Here is a 21,860-nt window from a genome sequence, read left to right as displayed (position 1 = left end):
CAGATTGCTGTCATGTGCACTGTGTGTAGTAAAGAAGAAAGCTCAGAGTGTCACTTATACAGCTGTGAGTCTTACATCCAGCCTCTGCTGTGACAGCAGAGTAGTGTTTTTTTCAATCACCCACTTCACGGTAGAAAAAAAAATGTAATTACAATTTGTAAGTTTAAATACCCCAAATATCACAGGATGAAGGGCAGTTCTATTCCTCTTTTCCAGCCTACTTTTTATGTTGTGTAGCAGTGCATGTGTGCACACGTACTGCGCCCGTGTGTAGGTAGAAGAAGAGGTAACATCAGGTGCCTTCCTCTACTGTGCTCCATTGTATATCTGGGGTCTTGTTTCTGAGACAAGGCTGCTTCCTGAATGGGATAGTTGCTATTTCAACCAGGTTGGCTGGATCCTCCTGTCTCTGTCTCCTAGCACTGGAGTTAGAAGGCACCAATGCCCGGTTTTTATGTGGTTACTAGATCTGAATTGGCAAATGCTCTTACCTACTGAACCATCTTGCTAGGTCCACTTATAATTTCTTGTTTCAAGGAAATGGTTAGAAAAAAAAGAAAAGAGAAGAAAAAAGGGAGGAAGAAAGAATAACAACACAAAAACAAACAAAAACAAAAAACACCAATAAAACCAAACATAATACATGTTCTCCCTAAGCTGTAGCATGTATGCAGAATACCTGCTAATCTAACCTACATCTGAGGGCCATAAAAACAGTTAAGATGGCAGCTATGGAGTTTAATCTTGGTGAGGTTTGGGGCATGGAGCCAAGGTGGAATGGGTATCCCTTCTCAGATTTCAGATTTGGGAATATTTTTATATCCATAGTGGTTCATCTGGGGGTGAACACACAATTCACTTACATTCTTTATGTGCCCTTTATACACAGTTAAAGGATGCTTCCTACGGCGTTGCTGGCGTCACCGTATCCTAAGGCACCAGTTGCATGAAAAGCCGCCATGGATTCTCTACCAATTGCTCTGGATTTTGAAGCACTTTACTTTACATTTTCAGTTTTAAGATTAGTTGCAGTAAGATTGTCTTGCCTATTTTAAACAGTTAAATAATTCAAATAATTTCATACATTTTGGGAGAGTTCCAGCTCCTAATTAACACACAAATATATCAGAGAGATGGCTAGGATTATATAATCTATTCTGTTTACGTTTAAAACTAAAGAAGACAATTTAAGACTTTTCCATGTATTGATTTTTATTAAGTTGAAACATGCTGAGTATAAATATAATTCGGTAATGAATCACTGCTCACTAGTTAGGTTCTGGACTGGAAAAATGGCTCGGGAGTTAAGTGCAGACAGTCTACTCATCAGGCTGGAGTTAAGAGCCCAGCACCCTCAGACCAAGCCAGGTGTCTGTCTCACACGCAGCTGCACCTTCAGCTTGGCAGAAACTAGCATCCTCTTTTGATCTCTGTGCATACACTCATGCCCATGTATAAACATCTGTGCACACACTCACAGAAACATACAGTAACACACACACACACACAAATACACACACACACACACACACACACACACACACACACACACACACACACACACACACACAGTCTCTTTTAAAAGAGATAACCCAAACCACCAAGATCTCTCAGACACGGAGCCACCAACCAGGCAGCATATACCAGCTGATACAAGGCCCCGGCACACACACACAGCAGAGGACGGCCTGGTCTGGCCTCAGTGAGAGAAGATGCACCAAACCCTCAAGAAACTTGAGGCCCCAGGGAATGCAGAGACCTGGTGGGGGTTGGAGGTTGGGAGGACATCCTCTTGGGGATGAGGGGAGGAGGAATAGAATAAGGAACTGTTGGAGGATGGACTGGGAGAGTGATAATGACTGGATTGTAAAAAAAAGATTAAAGATAAATATTTTAAAATTATAAAAATTAAAAAAATAAATGCATTTGGCCCATACTTGGCATAAAAGCACAGGCAATCCTCTGGTGTTTTCAAGACTAGATACTGGTAACATTACGGGTGTTCATTTTAACTCCTGGATAAACTGACAGGTGAGATGGTATGAGGTAAGGGTTTGACTGACACCGTGACTGCTATCAATGGTTATCAGAGGCTTACAGTCAGGCCACTAAAAGCATCCACCTCCCTGAGAGTAGTTCTCAGGGTCTTGTGTGTGCGAGGGGGGTCCCTGGCAGAAGTCACTGAAAGTCTGGGAAAAGCCGAGGACACTGCCCGCCAAGTGCACACTGCTTGCAAACAATTTGACCATTGACTTCAGTAGCACTCACGAGTTTCTTCTACAGCTTCTGCTGCAGAGACTTGGAGAAGAAACTCCCCTCATCAAATGCACAGGCTAATAAAGTTACTATAATTAAAAGGAAACACATCCCAGCTTCCTGGAAGCCACAGCAAATAGAAAATATGAGTCACATGATTCCCAGTGCTGGATGGAGGAAGCATGCAGGCAGCAAGGACACCTTCCCTCCAAAACTAAGTTCTCAAAGCCTGTGGTGGGAGCTCTGATGACGTAATTTAAACCAGGAGGAGGTGACGTGCCAGGACTTGATAGAAAATGCAGGAATCTTTTTATTACAAAGTATCTTTTATGGATAACATACTCAGACTTTTTAAAATCCCTGCATGTCACAACAGAGGGCCACAGGTCCTATGGGGTACACACAAGATCCACCAACAGGTAACAAATCAACCACTCAGGCCCACCTCAAATCAATGTTCTGCCTCACAACTGCAAACCAACAACAGAGGACTTCCCGGGGGGACTCTTCTGGTACCCACAATTCTCTCTACCCATAATAACTCCCTTAGCACCTTCCAATCTACCCAGGCCATCCCAACCCTTCCCTGAGCCTCAAATGCCTACTGCTCAAAACTGAAACCAGGCTGCACAGAGGAGACCTGTGCACATCCCTCTCGGGCACTCAATTCAAAGTATAAAATGTAGGAGTTAATGATTTCCTGGTAATCTACTTTGTATAATATTAGGGGTGAATTATTATATTACAGTACACGACTTCCGTACAGAAATCAAAAGGCTTGTGCTGAAGGCTGACTCCAATTCAGAGTCTCCAAAACAACTGCTCTTGGCTACCGGGATTGGGCTCTGAACTTCACCCCTTCAGAGTTACACAGATGAGAACGAGGCTGCAGGAACAGAGCTCCACGCTGGACAGCTGAAGCTGAGACACGGCTCACCTACTTAAGAGCTGTGAGACACTGCTTAGTTTCTACTTGCAACTGTCTTTCTCCCTAGGGTTGCAGGGAACCGAGGGGGTCGATCGACACAGTGCTTTCAGAACAGTGTCCACGGCCAGCCGGACCACATGGGAAGGCATGTGGCTTTCAGGCTCCCATGTTTACCCTTGGTTATCATGCAGTCTAACTTACCACAGCCTAGCATACAGCCCACGTGCACTTGTCAAAGAACAGGCTGGTGTGCTGTAATAAGACTAATTTAAAAGACCAAAATTTCTGTTAATTCAGATGTTTATCGGGGTCACCAGAATCTCTCTTCGGCTAATACACATTTCTCTTCAGTCCATACTTGACTTACCTCTTGTTCTCAGCGACCAAAACTTTAAAACTAGGAAATAGGAAGATTCTAAAGATAACTATTTGATTAGGACTTACTTCTCTACATGTAAGTTACCAAATATTTAATATTCTTTTTAGTTCCTCTTGAATTCACTTAATATTATCTTTCTCCAGAATTCAGTTCAAAAGTCATGCCTAGCAACAACTGCAGTCATATTCCCTTTGATCCCTTAGGCTACAAAGAGTGTTTCTTCCATAAGACCCAACAATGTGTGCTTGAGTTCTGAGATGACTGTCTCTTCAGCTCAGAATATTTTGGGGAGCTGCATTCACATTCAGGGAGCTGCTCACACTGTGATGCACAGTTGGGAAGAGAGAGGTCTGCTATCCAGCATGCCAGGACATACACTGGCCCATCAGCACAAAGAGGTGAAACAGAGCTCACCTGCACTCTACCTGTCTTTAGTTACTGTGTCTTCCTATTGCACAGAGGGAATTTATGCAGGTTATGGAGGATGCAACTCACATGAGGTAACATTTCCCTTTAAAATTCCTGCTGAGTCTGATGCCATACAACAGTAATATTGCATGCAGTTAATTCTCTAATGTGGCAAATGATATTTATATATGCACATATGTGTGGGGGAGCCAAAGGACAAGCGCTGCTCTCATTCCTCAGAGGCCAGCCACCTGTTTTTGAGGCAGGTTCTATCTTTGGCCTGCAACTCTCCAAGGCTAGGCTGGTTAGTCTGCATCCCCAGTGTTGGGACTACAAATGAGTGTCACCATACCTGGCTGTTCTAATGGCTTCTGGGAATTGACCTCAGGTCCATCTCCTCAGCTGATAATGTGCCGGATTCTTTTTAGCAGTCTGCACAGTAAATCCCCAGGAGGTGTTTTTGTGTGTTCTAAAAGTCTGTTATCACCAAGTCAGCAGAACTCAAATTTCACCTGATCCCTTAACCCCTTCAGTCCAGGATGGCAGAGGGAAGGAGTAGTTGTCACAAAGAGCCAAGGAAGCACTTGCCAGTCTACTCAGGAGGAGAGGAAGCCGTGAGAATATGAGTGATCCTGTCCAAGCTGCCCAGTAAGCATCCCAGCATCCCATCCTAGGGTGGTCTGTCCTTATGTCTTCTAATCGATGCATCCTTAGAAAAGTGAGGTTAGGACCTGCTCAGCCAGTAACTGCTTTTCTGGGAGAAAAGAACTATAGTCAGCTACAGAAATGTAGCAGTGTGACCTGTGATTCCTCAACAGCGGGAAAGGAATAACGTACTTAAAGGCCTGTGGCAGAGATCAAATGTACCTGTGTGGCATCTGCAGCAGCCTTCCGGTACACGATGTCAGCCGGTGTTCACATAGCAGGCACCTCACCCTGGGGTCAGATACCGGGACACTAACGACGTGGACTTTAGAGCTGCTACTAGAATATAAACTAGGAGGTCACCTGTGAGTCTGCAAATGACTTCAGTACACATGTGGCTCTCCTTAATAAAAAGAGAAGGGGGGAAAATGTCTGATTTCTTTTATAAGCTAATATCTTGGGAAGATTTACTGGGAAGATTCCAAAATCACCTCAATGCTGGAGAAAAAGCAAAACGAAAGTGAAAAGCAAACAAACAATGCTTTTACCATACTGTGGGAAAAGTCTTCCCCTTTGGTCTAAAATGATTCTTTTTTAAAAATGGTGTACTTAGAGACATAGTATAAAGCCATAATGTTTTTATATGATTATCAATAACAAAGAATAAGACAACGTATCAGATCAATAATATAAAACCAGTCTTTCTGTAATGTTTTACCAATAAATTCTCTTCTTGCATTCTTGGGAAACTGGCCTTTAGAGACAGTATTAAGAATAATTTAAGATCTACACTCTCCACTGTGGAGTTCACTCACTTGGAAGGCGGTGGGTGGGAATCTGGGCCAAACAGCAGCTTTGGTGCTTTGCAGTCAGAGCTTTCCCGGCCACTGTGCTTCATAATTAGCTGATAATCTCCAGGAAGCCTGTGCTCACATGGAGCTGCCGACTTCCAACAGCTTCTGAGGACCTAACTAAAGCTTCTTGTGACCCCACCTTTTGCTTATCTTTGATCGTCTATGAGTGTCTGTGGTTTGGGGTAAGAGTTTATGGGAGGAAGAAAGAAGTGCACACAAACATTCCTGACCACTCCTGAGGCTTTCCCCCTTTCATTTTAAAAAGATCAAAAAGGACAGAACCGGAGCTACCGGGTACTTGAGGCCTCGGTCAGAAGCAGGATCCCACCTGTGGGTGATGAGGACAGATACAAAGAAAACTGTGTTTCCAGGCCTATTAGGACCACAGTTCCCTTCAGTTTGAAGTGAGTCTTGGTGGCTGAGCAGATTCCTTCTCAGAACCCAGGATCAGCTAGCAGTGGCCAGGCCCAGTGGGCCCTGTGTCCTTCCAAGTCCTTTCAGTGTGTCCCTCCACAGGGACAGAAACCTGTCTCAGGTCAGAAGCCAGTGCTAAAGCTGTTACCAGCTGCCAGCCTGTCTTCCCGGCTCAGTAACCCCCAGAAGAGTGAGCAGCCACAGCCTGCAGCCGCTAGAAATAATTCTGAAAAGGAACAGGCAACAAAGGAGAAAACTGAAGACTCAAAAAAAATTTAAAAAAAGGGCAGTGAACATTGGAAGATTTTGACAATGGCCACTCACTAGCTAAGGGAAAGCTTGGAAATGTGTATTTGGCAAGGGAGAAGCAAAGCGAGTTTATACTGGCCCTGAAGGTGCTACTTATAACACAGCTGGAGAAGGCAGGGATAGGACGTGAGCTGTGAAGAGAAGTGGAGATCCAGTCCTGCCTGCAGCACCTGAACATCCTCAGACTGCATGGATATTTCCACAATGCCGCCAGAGTTTACCTAATTCTGTGGCCCTTGGAGCAGTCTACAGAGAGCTTCAAACACTGCAAGTTTGATGAGCAGAGAAGCACCCAGTTGGCAAACACTCTCTCTTACTGTCGTCATTCAAAGAGAGTCATCCAGAGACGTTAAGCTGTAGAACCTGCTTCTTGGGTCAGAGAGCTGAAGACTGCAGACTGTGGACAGTCTGTACACACTCCATCCCCCGGGAGGACCATGCTGCGTGGCACCCTGAACTGTGTGAGCCCTGGAGATGACCGAGGACCAGACATAAGAAGGTGTACCTCTGGAGTATTCTCTACCATGAGTTCCTAGTGAGGATGCCTCTTTTTGAGGCACACAAACACCAGAAGACCTATAAAAGGACATTATGGTTGAATTCACATTCCTTAACTTTGTGGCAGAGGGAGCCAGGGACCTCATTTCAAGACTGTTAAAACACAACTCAAGCCGAAGACTAACACTAGCGGAAGTCCTTGAATACCCCTGGATCACAGCTAATTCCTCCCAACCTCCAACTGGCCACCACAACAAAGAGCCAACTAGCAAATCATCTTAGGGTATCCTGAGCCATGGGCACTGTGCAGCTGTGAGAAACGCCTCCAGCGTGCACTGCTAAGCAGGTAATCCTAGGCCTTGCATCCAGGAAGCCCCACCTGAGCATGTGTGGCTCTGCCCAATCCCCAAGAACCAAGCTGCTTCTGATTCAGTAATCTGGAGAGAATGTCCCACTGCAGCTGTCCACATGGCTTATGCCTCAGGGTGTCCTTGTAGGGTCTCAGTGTGGGGAAGTTACCAGTGGTTACCTGCACTGTGGCCTTCAAGTGCCAGAGTGTGTGTGTGTAGCTTGTTGGGTCACCAGGCTTGGGAAATCTGTTGGAATGACTTTGTTTCTTCTTTTAAATGCTGAAACAAAGATGTGTACAGACTTCCTTTACTTATGTGGTGTCCCCTTCAGGGCCCTGTTGTTTTCAGCCTTCTTCAGCCTGTGTGGGATCCTCAACCACCATAATGGGACTGGCCTGTGTTTCTACCTCTGTATTGGGACCTGACTCAGGCTTTTCTAGATGTTAAGGATACTTCTTACGTTGGTGTTCTGTCATGTGAGCAAACTTGTTAAATATAAAAATATATGTATAGCATCTAATTATTTGGCAGAACTAATGAAAACTGTTGGAAGATACAAAAGTGATCTTTAAAACTGTAAAATGCTTTTCTAATATCATTACTAGACAGACATTGCTTGGCTATCCTGGTGATATCGATTATTTATGCAATTATTTTGAATATCAGAAGTACCCTACTATGTGAACTGCTACAACAGAGACCTAAGAAAAATCTGTAACATCTTTATGACGCTCAGTGTAGTGTTTAATTAAGGATACCCTTAATTACTGGCACCTCACCACCCTGTGCCAGTTCTGTTAACTCTAAAGGAATTATAGCCTTGCTGACTTCTAAACAGTGACTTAACAAGGAGATTTCAAGTTCGGATCTCAAGTTTGACCTTCACCAATATAAGCTCTCTAAAAGTCAGTCTCTGCTCTAAACCGTAGCAGAGAAGGATTCACAGAAAGTGAACAAAGGAGAAGGCACCATTCAGCACGGATATTAGGAGGCAATAACCCTTCTTATGTTTTTCTAAGCTGTGTCTAAACTGTGGATCAGCTGTACTCTACCTGACAAGAGCTCTGTGGAGCATAAGGTTTTGTTAGTTTACTACATCCTCCAGCTTTTATGAAAGACCTGGAATTTCAGTATCTTTCAAATAGTCCCCAACTTTCTGAATAACTTCACAAAGCCATACTGATTGTTCGCCCTGGTCAATCACATTAAGAAGACCAGATCGAATACCCCAAAGCGACCCAACTTCTAACAGGCAAAGAAAGAAGGCCTTTCTTTAAGTGAAATAATGTGGACTTGCGCAATGCACACAAGGCTGAGCAGAGACCTGGGCAAGCTTCCCCACCTCTGTTAAGTTCCTCAGTGCAACGCAGCTCTCTGCCTCGGGCAGACTCAGCAAAGCACACAGTTTTCATCGTCTCTCTACATTGCTTATATCAAGGATACAGATGTTTTCAGAAGTATGTATTGCACTTCTCCAACATCATCACTTACCTGAGTAAGACACCATTGTTTCCTTATAACGCTTCACTAAGAATGACAATCAGAATGAAACGTTTTGGCTGTTATCATCAGTAAATCTAAGCAAGTGTTCACGACGGGGAGCACCATCCTAGGAACGCTCCGTCCGTTCCCACAGGCAGCCTCACACACAGGTGGCTGCTTACGAATCTCTGTTTTCTTCTTCGAGGCATTGTTACACGATTCGGCCCTAATAAATAAACCTTGTATGTCTAATTGCATCACTGCACTAACAATAAAACATTGGCCAGCTTCCATTTTGGCTGTAAAACTCTTCATTGAGGAGGTTATTGAACAGAGAAAGCCTACCACATAGAGAGGCACCGGCCTGCTGGAAGAACGGGTTGTATACAGAAGCCAAACTCAGACAAGGCGATATAACTAATTTAAGTTACATGCAAAGGCCATTTGACAACATTCCATGGGAATGTGATTAGTAAAGACTGTCTAGTCTTTCCTGATTAAACTTTCTGCACAATGCTTTTCACCGTGAAAATTCCCCCTATGGTTTGTTGCTGTTGTTTGAAACACATTTTAAAATAAAAGTAAGTTGATTTCAGAATTTATTCTTGCTGGGTATAGTAGCCTGGTGTATGTATTACCAGCATCCGAATTAAAAACCAACCTAGACTACATAATAAATCCCTTTCTCGAAATGTTCTTACACAAACACACAGGCACACATTTCTTTTCCTAATTTAAAAAAAAATGAACTAGTTAAAGGCTGCAGAGACTTTCAAATGGTCCATACTAGGAAAAGGGATTCTTAGGGATGAGTGACTGATGTAGCTGCAGCTGACCATCGTAAAGAAGTGGAGGGTGAGAGGCCAGGGAAGGAGACAGGTGGGAGGGCAGGGAAGACCCTGGCACTTGACCCTGACATTCTCAGGAAAGGCGGGTGAAGAGCTAGCCCATGTTCTCTAATCTAACCTGAGGTGAAACAGAAGCCATTGCCTCCTGTTAGACTTACTACTTTCAGGAATGTAACCTGGAAATATTTCATCACGAAGACCCAAAGGCTAAGAAAAAGAAATAGAACATGTGTGAGAGCTACCTCTCATGTTCTAGGTATCACAAAGGTATTCAGACATTTAATTAGCTTAATTAATGCCTGGAAAGAAGTCGGTCAATGTGTCAAAATAATTATGCTCTTACTAACAGTGGGATAACTCTTAGTTGATCTATAAAACAGTATTTATTCGTAGCAATTGCTAAGTTCTTAAGTAAAGCCATTACTTTAAAGGAAGTATTTGCTGATACTTATAGAAAATTCAGAGCATAAAATATAAAATTTGTAAAACCCAGGGAGAACCTAGAGACTGGGGGACAACGGGGATGTCTGACTGGGAAACCAAGGCTCAAGGACCAAATGGACACACACAGCTCCTGGTTTGCAGTGAGGCTGTGTCACAATAAACTAGCTAAAAATATGGTACATAAGAAAGCATGCCATCCACCCAACCACTGGGCACCGGGCTGAGTACACTGTCCAGTCTCACTGCACAGTCCAGCGATTGCATGTCTGTGGTCCTGTGAGATCATGTGATTATGTGGGAGAGGCAACCCTCGTTGCTATCAGCACCAAGAGGTCTATGTCCCTAGCCAGGCAGAAACAGTAAGACAAACCACAGATGAGAGTCGGATTGCTTTTGTTTAAGAAAATGCAGTTAAATCACCTGCCATGCAGAACTGCTGGTAACATAAACTCCGAGAGTGCGATCTGTGATCTGACACAAAGGTGCTCAACTGAGAACGACTTTGTTAGCAGCATTAAAATCGTCTTTCCATTGTACTGGCATTAATGAAGTGGGCAAACTGTTCCATATACAAAAACACCCCATCAGGGTTTGACTAAAATTGTTGCTTAATCTTTTGAAGGCAATTTCTACTTAATCAACTATTTTCAAATGAAGCAGTTATGATGAGATTTAAGATCCTGGGAGTTGGAGGGATAAAGAGATGGCTCGGCAGCTAAAAGCACTGGCTACTCTCGCAGAATCCAACTTTAGTTCCTATCACCCATGTGGGGCCGCTCACAATCATCTGTAACTGTGGCTCCAGGCAACTGACTCCCTCTTCCAGTCTCCACAGTACCCGAACTCACACACAAACACGCATGTGCACATGTGCTCTCTCTCTCTTTCTCTCTCTTTCTCTCTCTCTCTCTCTTTCTCTCTCTCTCTCTCGCTCTCGCTCTCTCACTAACACTAACACTAACACTAACACTAACACTAACACTAAAAATACTTCTTTTTAAAAGAACCTGGGGGTTCTGCCAGGCCATAGGGTTGGCTGAGCATGACAACCCTTGCCCAGAATCTGAGAGGACCTGTGCAGCACCACCAGGACCAGGGGCTTAGGTGAAGAATCAGAGTATGGTGGGGGACGCCCATATAAACAATGTATTAACCTAACAAGTAAAGTTTTTCCATCAGAAGAACTTGTGAATTAAAATGTACAACTTCATGTTTCAGTATGAAAACCTGATACCCATAGACCTCCATGCTCCCAACCATATACAATGACCACCTGAATACTAACAGTTCTCACAACAGAGCCATCCCTGAGACACATAATTCATGAAAGCAAAGGTTACAGGAATAGTTTAGGCCTCTCTTCCATAAACTCAACCAACAGCCCTTGTTTCAATGTATACTCTGGCTTTGTGGAAAGTTTATGATTTTACTAGAAAACTCGGCATGCAAACTCATCATTGACTCACACTTACGGGAGGAACAAAGTTCTGTGTAACAGTCCATTGCTCTGAAATGTATTTGTATGGTGGTAATAATCATGCTAAAAATAACTTTCAAACTATCACTTAAGGTCCTGTGTAGCTGTGTGAGCAGCTGCCCCGCACATGTGAGGCTCTCCAGTTTGAGCTGTCACTGCCAGGGAGAAAGAAGAACTCTCTGTTGAGAGAGAGTTTTCTATACATGCTATTAATATTTGTTATTATATATAATATTGTATTATACCAATACAATACATAATATATTACACCAATAAGGGGCAGATTACCAAACGCTTGCTATGTTCCAGACCTAGTCCAACTAAACTGAAGAGAACCCAGGAGGACACAGAATACACGGAACAACAGATGAACATGACAGATAAACGTCCCGTGTTACATCCTCATGAAACAAAGAACAGAGTGAAACAACAGAGGGTCCCAGAAGGCCTGAACAAAGTGACATTTAAAGAAGGACTGGAGGCGAGGGAAATCATGCACCAATACAGGGAAGGAACAATCCACGATGAGGCGAGAGTCAGGAGAGGGTCCCTTGGATGCATAGGGAAGAGGACAGAAGGCCCTTTGGACGCACAGGGAAGAGACAGGAGGCCCTTTGGACGCACAGGGAAGAGGACAGAAGGGCCTTTGGACACACAGGGAAGAGACAGGAGGCCCTTTGGACGCACAGGGAAGAAGACAGAAGGGTCTTTGGACACACAGGGAAGAGACAGAAGGGCCTTTGGACACACAGGGAAGAGACAGGAGGGCCTTTGGACACACAGGGAAGAGGACGGAGGTCCTTTGGACACACAGGGAAGAGACAGGAGGGCCTTTGGACGCACAGGGAAGAGACAGAAGGGTCTTTGGACACACAGGGAAGAGGACAGAAGGGCCCCTTGGACACACAGGGAAGAGGACAGAAGGGTCTTTGGACACACAGGGAAGAGGACAGAAGGGTCTTTGGACGCACAGGGAAGAGACAGGAGGGTCTTTGGACACACAGGGAAGAGACAGAAGGCCCTTTGGACACACAGGGAAGAGGACAGAAGGGCCTTTGGACACACAGGGAAGAGGACAGAAGGGCCTTTGGACACACAGGGAAGAGGACAGAAGGGCCCCTTGGACGCACAGGGAAGAGACAGGAGGGCCTTTGGACGCACAGGGAAGAGGACAGAAGGGCCTTTGGACACACAGGGAAGAGGACAGAAGGGCCCCTTGGACGCACAGGGAAGAGACAGGAGGGCCTTTGGACGCACAGGGAAGAGGACAGAAGGGCCTTTGGACGCACAGGGAAGAGACAGGAGGGTCTTTGGACACACAGGGAAGAGACAGAAGGCCCTTTGGACACACAGGGAAGAGGACAGAAGGGCCTTTGGACACACAGGGAAGAGGACAGAAGGGCCCCTTGGACGCACAGGGAAGAGACAGGAGGGCCTTTGGACGCACAGGGAAGAGGACAGAAGGGCCCCTTGGACGCACAGGGAAGAGACAGGAGGGCCCCTTGGACACACAGGGAAGAGACAGGAGGGCCTTTGGACGTACAGGGAAGAGGACAGAAGGGCCCCTTGGACGCACAGGGAAGAGACAGGAGGGCCTTTGGACGCACAGGGAAGAGGACAGAAGGGTCTTTGGACACACAGGGAAGAGACAGGAGGGCCTCTGGACACACAGGGAAGAGGACAGAAGGGCCCCTTGGATGCACAGGTAAGAGGACAGGAGGAGAGAGAGACTGCCCAAGAGCACAGAGGTAAGTAAGCGGCCAAATGTCAGTAGGCCACAGTGACTGAAGGGCAGTTGAGCTGCTGCCGGCTTTTACCACAGAAGCCTTGGTACAGCTGCCGTGCCGAGGCTGTGCAGAGGACGGTAGAGCAGGGAGGCCTGATGGTACTGCAGGTGCCCTGGCCCATTATCCAGGAGTGTTCCCAAGGCAGGGCCGAAGAGATGGGCTGGCAGAAGGCTGGAGTGTGAAGAGACGCAGGCTTGGCAACCTTGGTTGGGCGCACGGACTAGGGCATGAATGACCTCCAGGATGCCCTCAGGACAAATCACTGGTGAGCCCGCAATGACCCCAAAGTCTTTGGCCTAACTGGAAAGACAGATTTACTACTAACCAAATATACGAGGGGATTATGGGTCACAAAGATGGGGATTTCGGTTTGCGCTTGGTGACGTCTGAAGCATTACTAGACATGTAAATGAAGTTCTCAGTAGACAGCTATACTTAGTGGCTAAATCTTAGATGACAGTTTATTTTACAGACAGCTAAACAAAAATAACGTCTAATCAATAAAATGAAACCTTAACTTCTAACATCTATTTGACTTGTCGATAGAACACATTTTCTCCATTATTAACTTTCAGTTAGTACATCAATGTAATGCCCCATCATAAAACTCCCAGAGCACTACTAAAACCCTCACTGAACTCTTAAGACATCCTAGCAGAATAATTTCACTCCATGAGTAATTAAAAAATGAGTATCAGCAAACGGAGAAAATAGGCTAAATCATTACTCAACAATACGAAAGGTTCAGGTCACCCCTGTGATAAATTATAATGATTAGAAATAAAATGCCAACAGATTCTGTCAGATTTGAATGTGGTTTTCACTGTAGACTGAGTAAGCTCTGCAGACTCAAAACTGGCATGGACGTAGTGCTCCACGGGTACAAGGCTACTCAACAATGATAGGTTTTCACCTTTAACAAATACTTCTAAGGATAGTATGGTTTAAAAAACCTCAGCATATCGATAGTTAATACAGTCGCAAGGTGTGGTGACTGAATGATAATCACTCTCATAGGTTCATACATTTGAATGCTTGGCCCCCAGTTGTTAGAACTTTTTAGGAAGGATTAAGGGTGTGGCCTTACTGGAGGAGGTGAGCCACTGGAGGAAGGCTTCGAGGTTTCAAAAGCCATTATATTCCCAATCGCTCTCTGCCTTGTGTTTGTGGATGAGAAGTAAGCTCTTGGCTATTGCCTCCATATCATGCCTGTCTACCTGCTACCGTGCCGCCTTCCATGATGGCCATAGACTCTTACCTCTAGAACTATAAGCACTGATAAACTCTTCTACACATTGAACACTCGGCTGCAGTGAGTCTTCACAGCAATAGAGCGGTAACTCAGGCAAACTGCCAAGACGGCTAACCAAATACACAGCCCCATCTACCCCAGCCACACATTTCCCATGCTTTGTCAGTTTAGGGCTGTGTCCTTCAGTTATGACTCTGCAACAGTTACAAATACAGAACAGGAGTCGCTGACAGACACAGGGTCGTTATCAAACAGGGAAGAGAGATGCTTTCAAACGGCTAACTCACAAGCGAGCACAGCTACAGGCCCTGTAAGAACTACCACTCAAGAATGAAAACTGAGAGACAAGTCAAGGGGCTGAGGGACGTTTAGCCATGCAGTCCACGAACGTTTAGCAAATCCCTGTAACCTTACGTGTGACACAATCGGCAAGCACGAGACTATTGAGACTCCTATTTCCCAGTCCCAGAATCCCCAAAATTTACTACTCTATTCAATAGTCAAGGGACCTAAACCCTCAGCCTAGGAAAACTACACAGAAATGAGACATGTGCTTTCAAAGAGATACAAAAGTCAGGTCTGGTGGCAGAGAACTATCATCTCATGTAGTTGTCTCACTAAGATGAGAGGATCACAAGTTCAAGTCCCGCCTAACCTACAGAATGAGTTCAGGGCCAACTCTGGCAACTTAGCAAGAGCCTACCTCAAAATGGAAAGAAAGGAAGGGCTAGGAATGCCACTTGTGGAGGAGTCTCTCACTTGTGAGACCCTGGCGGGCTGAAGCAGGAGAGCTGTAAAGTCCATGCCAGCCTAGGCTCTCATATCACAGAGACAGAACCATCCTTTCCACTCGAAACCTACATCACCAACCAAAAACAAACAAACAAAAAAAAAACACCAGCTGGCCTTTATCATACTACCATTATTATTAATCACTTCAATTACCTTTTATTTGTTCATTCATTTGCAATGACCGGGATTGAACCTGGGACCTTCATAGCTTGGGCAGGTCTGAGCGACTCTGTGGCCCTGGCATGACCTTTGGACTCCTCTGCTTACCACCTGGCACACTTGGCACAGTGCCATGCTTACACATGCTTCTTACTTACTGAGTTAAACTTCGTCTTACCTTCCCTCTCCCTATCTTCCTCCACTTAAGTCCTCTTATGGGTGCTGGCTGGTCTTACGTCAATGTGACACAAGCTCAAGTCCTTTGAGAAGGGAAACTCAGTTGAAAATATGCCCCCACGTTCCTGATTAACAACTGATGTGGGAGGGCCCTGCTCACTGGAGGCCATGCCACCCCTGGGAAGAGAGTCCTGGATGGGGCATGGCGGGGAGTGAGGGGGGAGTAAGCTGCATTCTCCCAAATCAAACTCCTGCCTCAGGTTCCTGCCCTGCTTGGTTCCTGCCCCACTTCTTTCAATGGCTGACTGTCACGTCGAGCTATAAGCTGAAATAAAGCCTTTCCTCACAAAGGTCCCAACCTAACAGAGACATCACTGTCACCTCACTATCTAGCACGTGTTATAAAACTGAATGCTGTATCAGTCTAAGCTAGAGAAGGCAGATGCAGAAGGCTGTCTCATCCTGGAGATGCTCTGAGGCTGGACTGAGGGTGACCTCATTTCTTTCTGTGGTGAGGAAATGTTTTCCAAGTAACAGTGATGTCATATACACATTTTTGTGAGTACTTTTAACTGGGGAACACTGAATCAGATACTTTAGAAGGGTGGATTTTATGAGTTTGAATCCTTTGGTTTTCAAATAACAGCAGTATGAGGTCCCTTCTTAAGGAGGGCCTACGAACTTTAGTGTCTCAATAGCTCTGAGACTGATCAATAGGTGAAGTTCACAGCACAGTCCTAAACAAACTAGGAAGATGCCACACTTGAGACTGTGGAAAGAAGAAAATGTAAGACTCATTGAAAACACATCTTAAAGGAAGAAATACAAACGTTCAGACCTTGATATAGTTTGGTTGTTTAACGGAAGTACCCAGATAGAACACTTCCTCTTCCCAAAGGCACTGGATGTCCTTTCTGCCTTATTAAAAATGTCCCGTTCCCGGCCACCCCATTAACCCTACACGCCGACCTCTAAAAGACCCTGGCTTTCCTGAGGACAGTTTAGGCCCCATGGTCATTCTAGTCCTTAGCAGTTTGTTCCTTTTAATTGCTAGCACTCCATGTGCTCTGTCCAAAACTCTGAAGACTTCGATCTTATATCTATACCTCACCCTAGCTATGACATAAGCAGTTTGCTCTTATATCTACATATCGCCCTAGCTCGCTATGACATAAGCAGTTCACTCATATCTATACCTCACCTTAGCTCACTATGACGTAAGCAGGCACTAGATAGGACTTCCTGAGCTTCATTGCCAGATCATGTCCCAAAGTCCAAAGGTTTTTACACCAAAGGAAAGAAAATGCCCACTGGGTTTTCAGTAAATAGGTAAAACGAAGTTTCTTACTACTATAACATATATCTGCATGCTTCCCAATATCTTCCTCTAATTGTTTCAAATAAGTTCCTCCAAGTGCAACAAAAAAATTTTGAGATTGTTTTGCACACTCACTCTCTATCTCCACAGCAGTGAAAATGCCAGGCTACCCATGAATACAGAATATCGTGACGGTCACTGAACTATATCATCAAAGAATAAACTGGAAGACATTTTTAAAAAATTAAATCTTTGTCCACTTACAAAGTGTCTGAGAGATTGAAATTAACTTTCCTTCTCAAGACATTCCAACAAATAAATGAAGGACACGGTTTGCATACATTGGGTGTGTATGTGTGTGTGCTTACTTACACAGGAGCTTGTCTTTTAAAACTCTGTCCTCCTGAACATACTATACTCTGCTAAGAAATATTGGACCAAAATGACTCACATACTTGTAAGGACGAAGCAAAGTACATCACACAGTCTAATTAACATAAAATTATGTTTCAGGGAAAAAAATTCAGCTGACAATAAACATAACCTCAATTAATGAGTTTTATAAACATGAAAAACCCAGTGAGTTAATGTGATGACAAAATCGTAAATTCTGCCTAATGGATTCCCTAATCACCTTCCTTCCATTGTTCTCAGTGCAGCTGGTGAGCTAGCTGTCCCCATGCAGACGGTAAGTATAAAGCCTTTACGGTAAGATGCTGACAACCGAAGGCCTTGTCATGCTTGCCTTAGAGAGAGCAAAACGTGCAGGCCTTTCTTACCTCATAACGTAGAAAACAACGTGTCTTTTAGACACATGATGCTATATTAAGATCGTGAATACATGGCTTGCCTTCATCAGACAGCACACGCATTCACACCTCACAAACAACGCCAAAATTAACAAGCAGTTTGCAAACATTAACTCATGTCATCCTCTAGCAACCCAATGGGATTTTACAGACAAAGAAGCCGAGTCCTGGGAAGCCATGGATCTAGACCAGGTTACATACAGAAACAGCGCATCGGTCTCTTGAGGAGCCACCACTGTGTAACACTGCCTCTATCTCACAGTGACAGGTGCCATGGGTATCCTATGCACCGACGGAATTATCACATGGACATGGTACTTGAGGCAGGCCTGGAAGTCTACCAGTGCAAAGACTTCTGGCCTCCACTCAACCTATCTGGCTTCTGTCTCACAAGCAGGAGTAAGAATACAGAGAGGCTGCCCATAGAGCACACTTAAGCCAGCATTTTAACCTGCACTTAGAACGTTCCTAATAGTGCTCTCTCTCTCTCTCTCTCTCTCTCTCTCTCTCTCTCTCTCTCTCTCTCTCTCTCCCTCTCTCTCTCTCTAAGTGAAAGCTTAACTTCATTTTCTAGAGATGAGAGCCAGCCATGTATATGTAACTGATAGGCTACCAGCAACAATTTCTGTACAGGGAAAACACTTTATTAGAAAAAGACTATAATAATGATATATATGTATCCAACCAGGTCTGCTCAGTCCACAGAGGGAAATGATCTACGAGTTCTTAAAAGCATTCTTAGGCCCCTGAGCCTGATTGGTCAGGACTCAGATGGAGAGCTCTGCTCCCCAATGGGAGTGCTTCCCTCCTGAGCCCAATTATAAAATCTGCTTCAATAAGGTAGCATGAACACAGCCACTCCTGACATCAAAGCAAGCAGACGGCTGAGGAGAGAGAGTACTTACCATGCTATTTTGCTTTATTAGTTACTTAAATATCTCATTCATGGAGAATTTCGAGGGGTTTGATATTCAGTAAAAGCTGTGTACTTTGTCTCAAACTCGTGCAACCTGCCTTGGCTTTCCTCATATTCCCTGGTCGCTGCTCTGGAGTCATTCCAGAGGAGGGGACCTCAACTGAGGAAATGTCTCCATAAGATCTGGCTGGAGGGCATTTTCTTAATTAGCGGGGGAGCCCTGCCCATTGTGGGTGGTACCATCCCCAGGCTGGTGGTACTGGGTCTAAAAGGCAGCAGGCTGAGCAAGCCATGGGGAGCAAGCCAGTAATAGCACCCTCATGGCCTCTGCAGCAGCTCCTGCCTCCAGGGTGCAGTTCCGTTTGAGTTCCTGTCCTGACTTCCTTCACCGATGGACTTTGATGTGGAAGGGGAAGTTGAATAAACTCTTCCTCCCAATTTGCTTTTCGGTCATGGCGTCTCATCACAGCAATAGTAACCCTGATTAAGATAGCTGGTTGCTCTGGTTTCCTCACAAAGTGCTATCGTTTCAGGGCTTGCTTTGAATCCTCTTTGCTGCTTTATTTGGCCCCAACCCCATTTTGCAACTTCATTTTGACCCATAACACACCACCCTGTTACCCCTCTGACCCACACTGTCACCCCCACACCCCTCTGACACAGCCACATCAGATTTCTTCCCACATCTTAAATATGGAAAGATGTCCTCTCCCTGCATCTGAGCATGAACTAAGAAACTAAGCATGGGGCAGGAGGATGTCTCTGCTGTCATCAGAGAGGCCCTTTTGCTTGTCATTACCACCTAAACAGGACAGTACAAGCACCACTCAGAGAGCACTGCCACTATGCTGGACATTGCAAGTGACACAAAGTTGGGCACACAGTCTCCAGGTCATTACTCCGGATGAGACGTGAACATTCTGCAGTCTCATAACTGCCCGAGGCGGACACCATGCTCTGGCTACAGCCATGTGTTTGCTTTGGATGTCAGCATGTGAGGCTCTTCATTTACAGTCCTCTCTACCGTCTCCTTTAAATCTTTATTTAAGAAAAGACTTGGAGAATGAAGAGCCTCCTAATCCACCAAAAATGGAGTCCCACCCTGAACTAATCCGTCTTTTCCTTCACAGCCATCGTGAGATCTGTTGACTCTGCCCCTTTCTGCTGTTCATTCTTGCCTTGTTCTGAAACAACTGGTCAGTTTTCAGGGCTGAAACAAAAGCACCACAGAGGCTGTAGGTTCCTTGTTTCTCCTTCACGGCTGAATGACCAGCACACAGCATAACTTAATGTTAAAACCACCTCATTACCCTGCTCCTTTCCTAGCGGTACTGGTGGTTTCTGAACATGCCACCATCTTACAACTTATAGCACACTTCCTAATCCCCAACACCTCCTTAAACCTACTCGGACTTTCCTGTGTGACAAGCTGTCCACTGAGAACCGCTTACCACTTAAAATGATGGCAAACTGGAAAAATGAAAGAATACTTTGAGCATGGAGACAAGCGTTCTCTGTTCAGCATCCTCTCGGTTAACTATCCCACTAACCTACGTGTGAGTCAGCTCAAACATCCGACGGCTATTGAATGGCTTTCTTCTCAGAAGGTGGATGAACCTGGGCACACGTGTCTTGAAGACAGCCAAACATTAATTTTAGATAACTACTTTCTTACTTAGGGTGTCCATTGTTGTGACTGACACCATGACCAAAAGCAACACCATTTCCCCTGTAGGGAAGAGCTTATCTCACCTCACAGTTAAGGGGCCACACTCCATCTCTGAGGGGATGTGGCAGGGGCTCAAGGCAGAGCCTGGAGGTGTGAAGTGCTACAGGGCGGTGCCAAGGAGGGGTGGAGAAGTGCTTCCCACTAGCTTCTCCTCGTAGCTTGATCATCCTGCCTTACGACACCCAGGGCCACCGGCCCATGGAAGCTCCACCCACAGTAGGCTGGGTTCTTCCACTTTAGTCACCAATCAAGAACGTGTACCACGCCTTGCCCGCAGGCCAGGCTGGTGGGGTATTTTCTCAGTTGAAGTCCCCTCTCCAAATGGCTGTGCCTTGTGTCGAGCTGACACAAAGCTAGCAAGGGTAACTACAAATGATCATTTGGGGATGTATTAAGTGGCTTTAACGCCTATTCTTGCATATTTTTCAGAGGCTCCTTAGACTCTGATTTTCATATGTAAAATAGAATACTGTTCGAACTCAACATGGGGTTTACAGTCCAAAAAACACAGCATTTTTTTAAATACTGCTTATTTTCACCATCACCACTGATTACTATCATGATTATTGTTTTCACAGTGAATTATTAACTTGCCATTAATCTAGCATAGCAGGGCCGGAATGAATCCGCCAATCATCTGGTCTTCGGATCCATCTGGCCTTCAGGAAGAACGGTGAAATTCTTCAGCAAAGGTTAAGATGAAACTAAAGCGACCCAGGAATGGTACAGGCCTCTGAACAGTCACAAAGTATGTAATTTTACAGCAAACTGTACAGGTTTTGTTCTACTATATTAAGACATCACCGAAAAGCTAAACAACCTATTATATCAACTGTACGACCTTCCACGGGGTTTGCCAACAATTCGATATAATAGTAAATTTAATTTCTTTGTCTTCGCAATCTTAAAATAGAAGTTTGTCCTTTTTCCTCCGCACCAGCTGCCTGTCCAGGCCGGTGCAGGGCAGATGCTGAAGTGATGTATAAAAACCTAGTAGGGAGACAAATCATTTTACCTTAAGCTGGAGAGCACCATGCTAACTCACACGCACCACTTCCTGCCCCATGAAGCCTGACTTACTCTGGGGGTTGGGGAGCCTGGACCAAAAACCCACATGGACCTACTTTTTCAGTCATTCTATCTGGAGCTGCTTCTGTGGGCTTGGGCTATGCAGTGCCCCTCTGAAGACCACCAAAGCCTGTCCATGTTGGCAAACTTGAGCCTTACACCAGAATGCCCACTGCCGAAGCAGTGGGGAGCTCAGCCACTTTCCTGGACTAGCTCTGGACCAACCCTTCCTTTCAGTGCCCGAAGCTTACTCTGTCACCTTCCTCTGGTTGTCGGTTACAAGCAGCTCCCGGGGCATTCCACTCTGCTGCGGGCCTTCCTGCACACAGTTCTATTACTAATAAAAGTGCATGATAACATGGCAAGCCTACGGAACAGCACAGCCGTCAGAGCAGGCTCAGGTGTCAGAGACACCAAGGATGAAAGCCTAGGCCTGCCACATCGTAGGTGGTCCTGGGGACTGTCCTCATCTGTGAAACTATGTCTAAAACTAATACTGACCTCACCAGCCCTTACAGAGATTAAACGGGGAAATTCTGACAATGCATGCCCATTGCCTGC

At 45.2% G+C, this 21,860-nt stretch overlaps 1 protein-coding gene and 1 pseudogene across 8 annotated transcripts in view; one reads left to right on the top strand and one right to left on the bottom strand.

Annotated features, from left to right (window-relative positions):
• Ube2e2 (ubiquitin-conjugating enzyme E2E 2) overlaps positions 1 to 21,860 on the bottom strand; it is a 277,992-nt gene that overhangs the window by 230,515 nt on the left and 25,617 nt on the right. The window lies entirely within an intron of this gene.
• LOC103693837 (aurora kinase A pseudogene) lies at positions 960 to 6,973 on the top strand (annotated as a pseudogene).

This window comes from Rattus norvegicus, chromosome 15 (genome assembly GCF_021556685.1).
Source record: "Rattus norvegicus strain SHRSP/BbbUtx chromosome 15, alternate assembly SHRSP_T2T, whole genome shotgun sequence".
Lineage (NCBI taxonomy): Eukaryota > Metazoa > Chordata > Mammalia > Rodentia > Muridae > Rattus > Rattus norvegicus.
The sequence above is the reverse complement of the archived record's forward strand: the minus strand, read 5'-3'. Positions and strand labels throughout refer to the sequence as shown.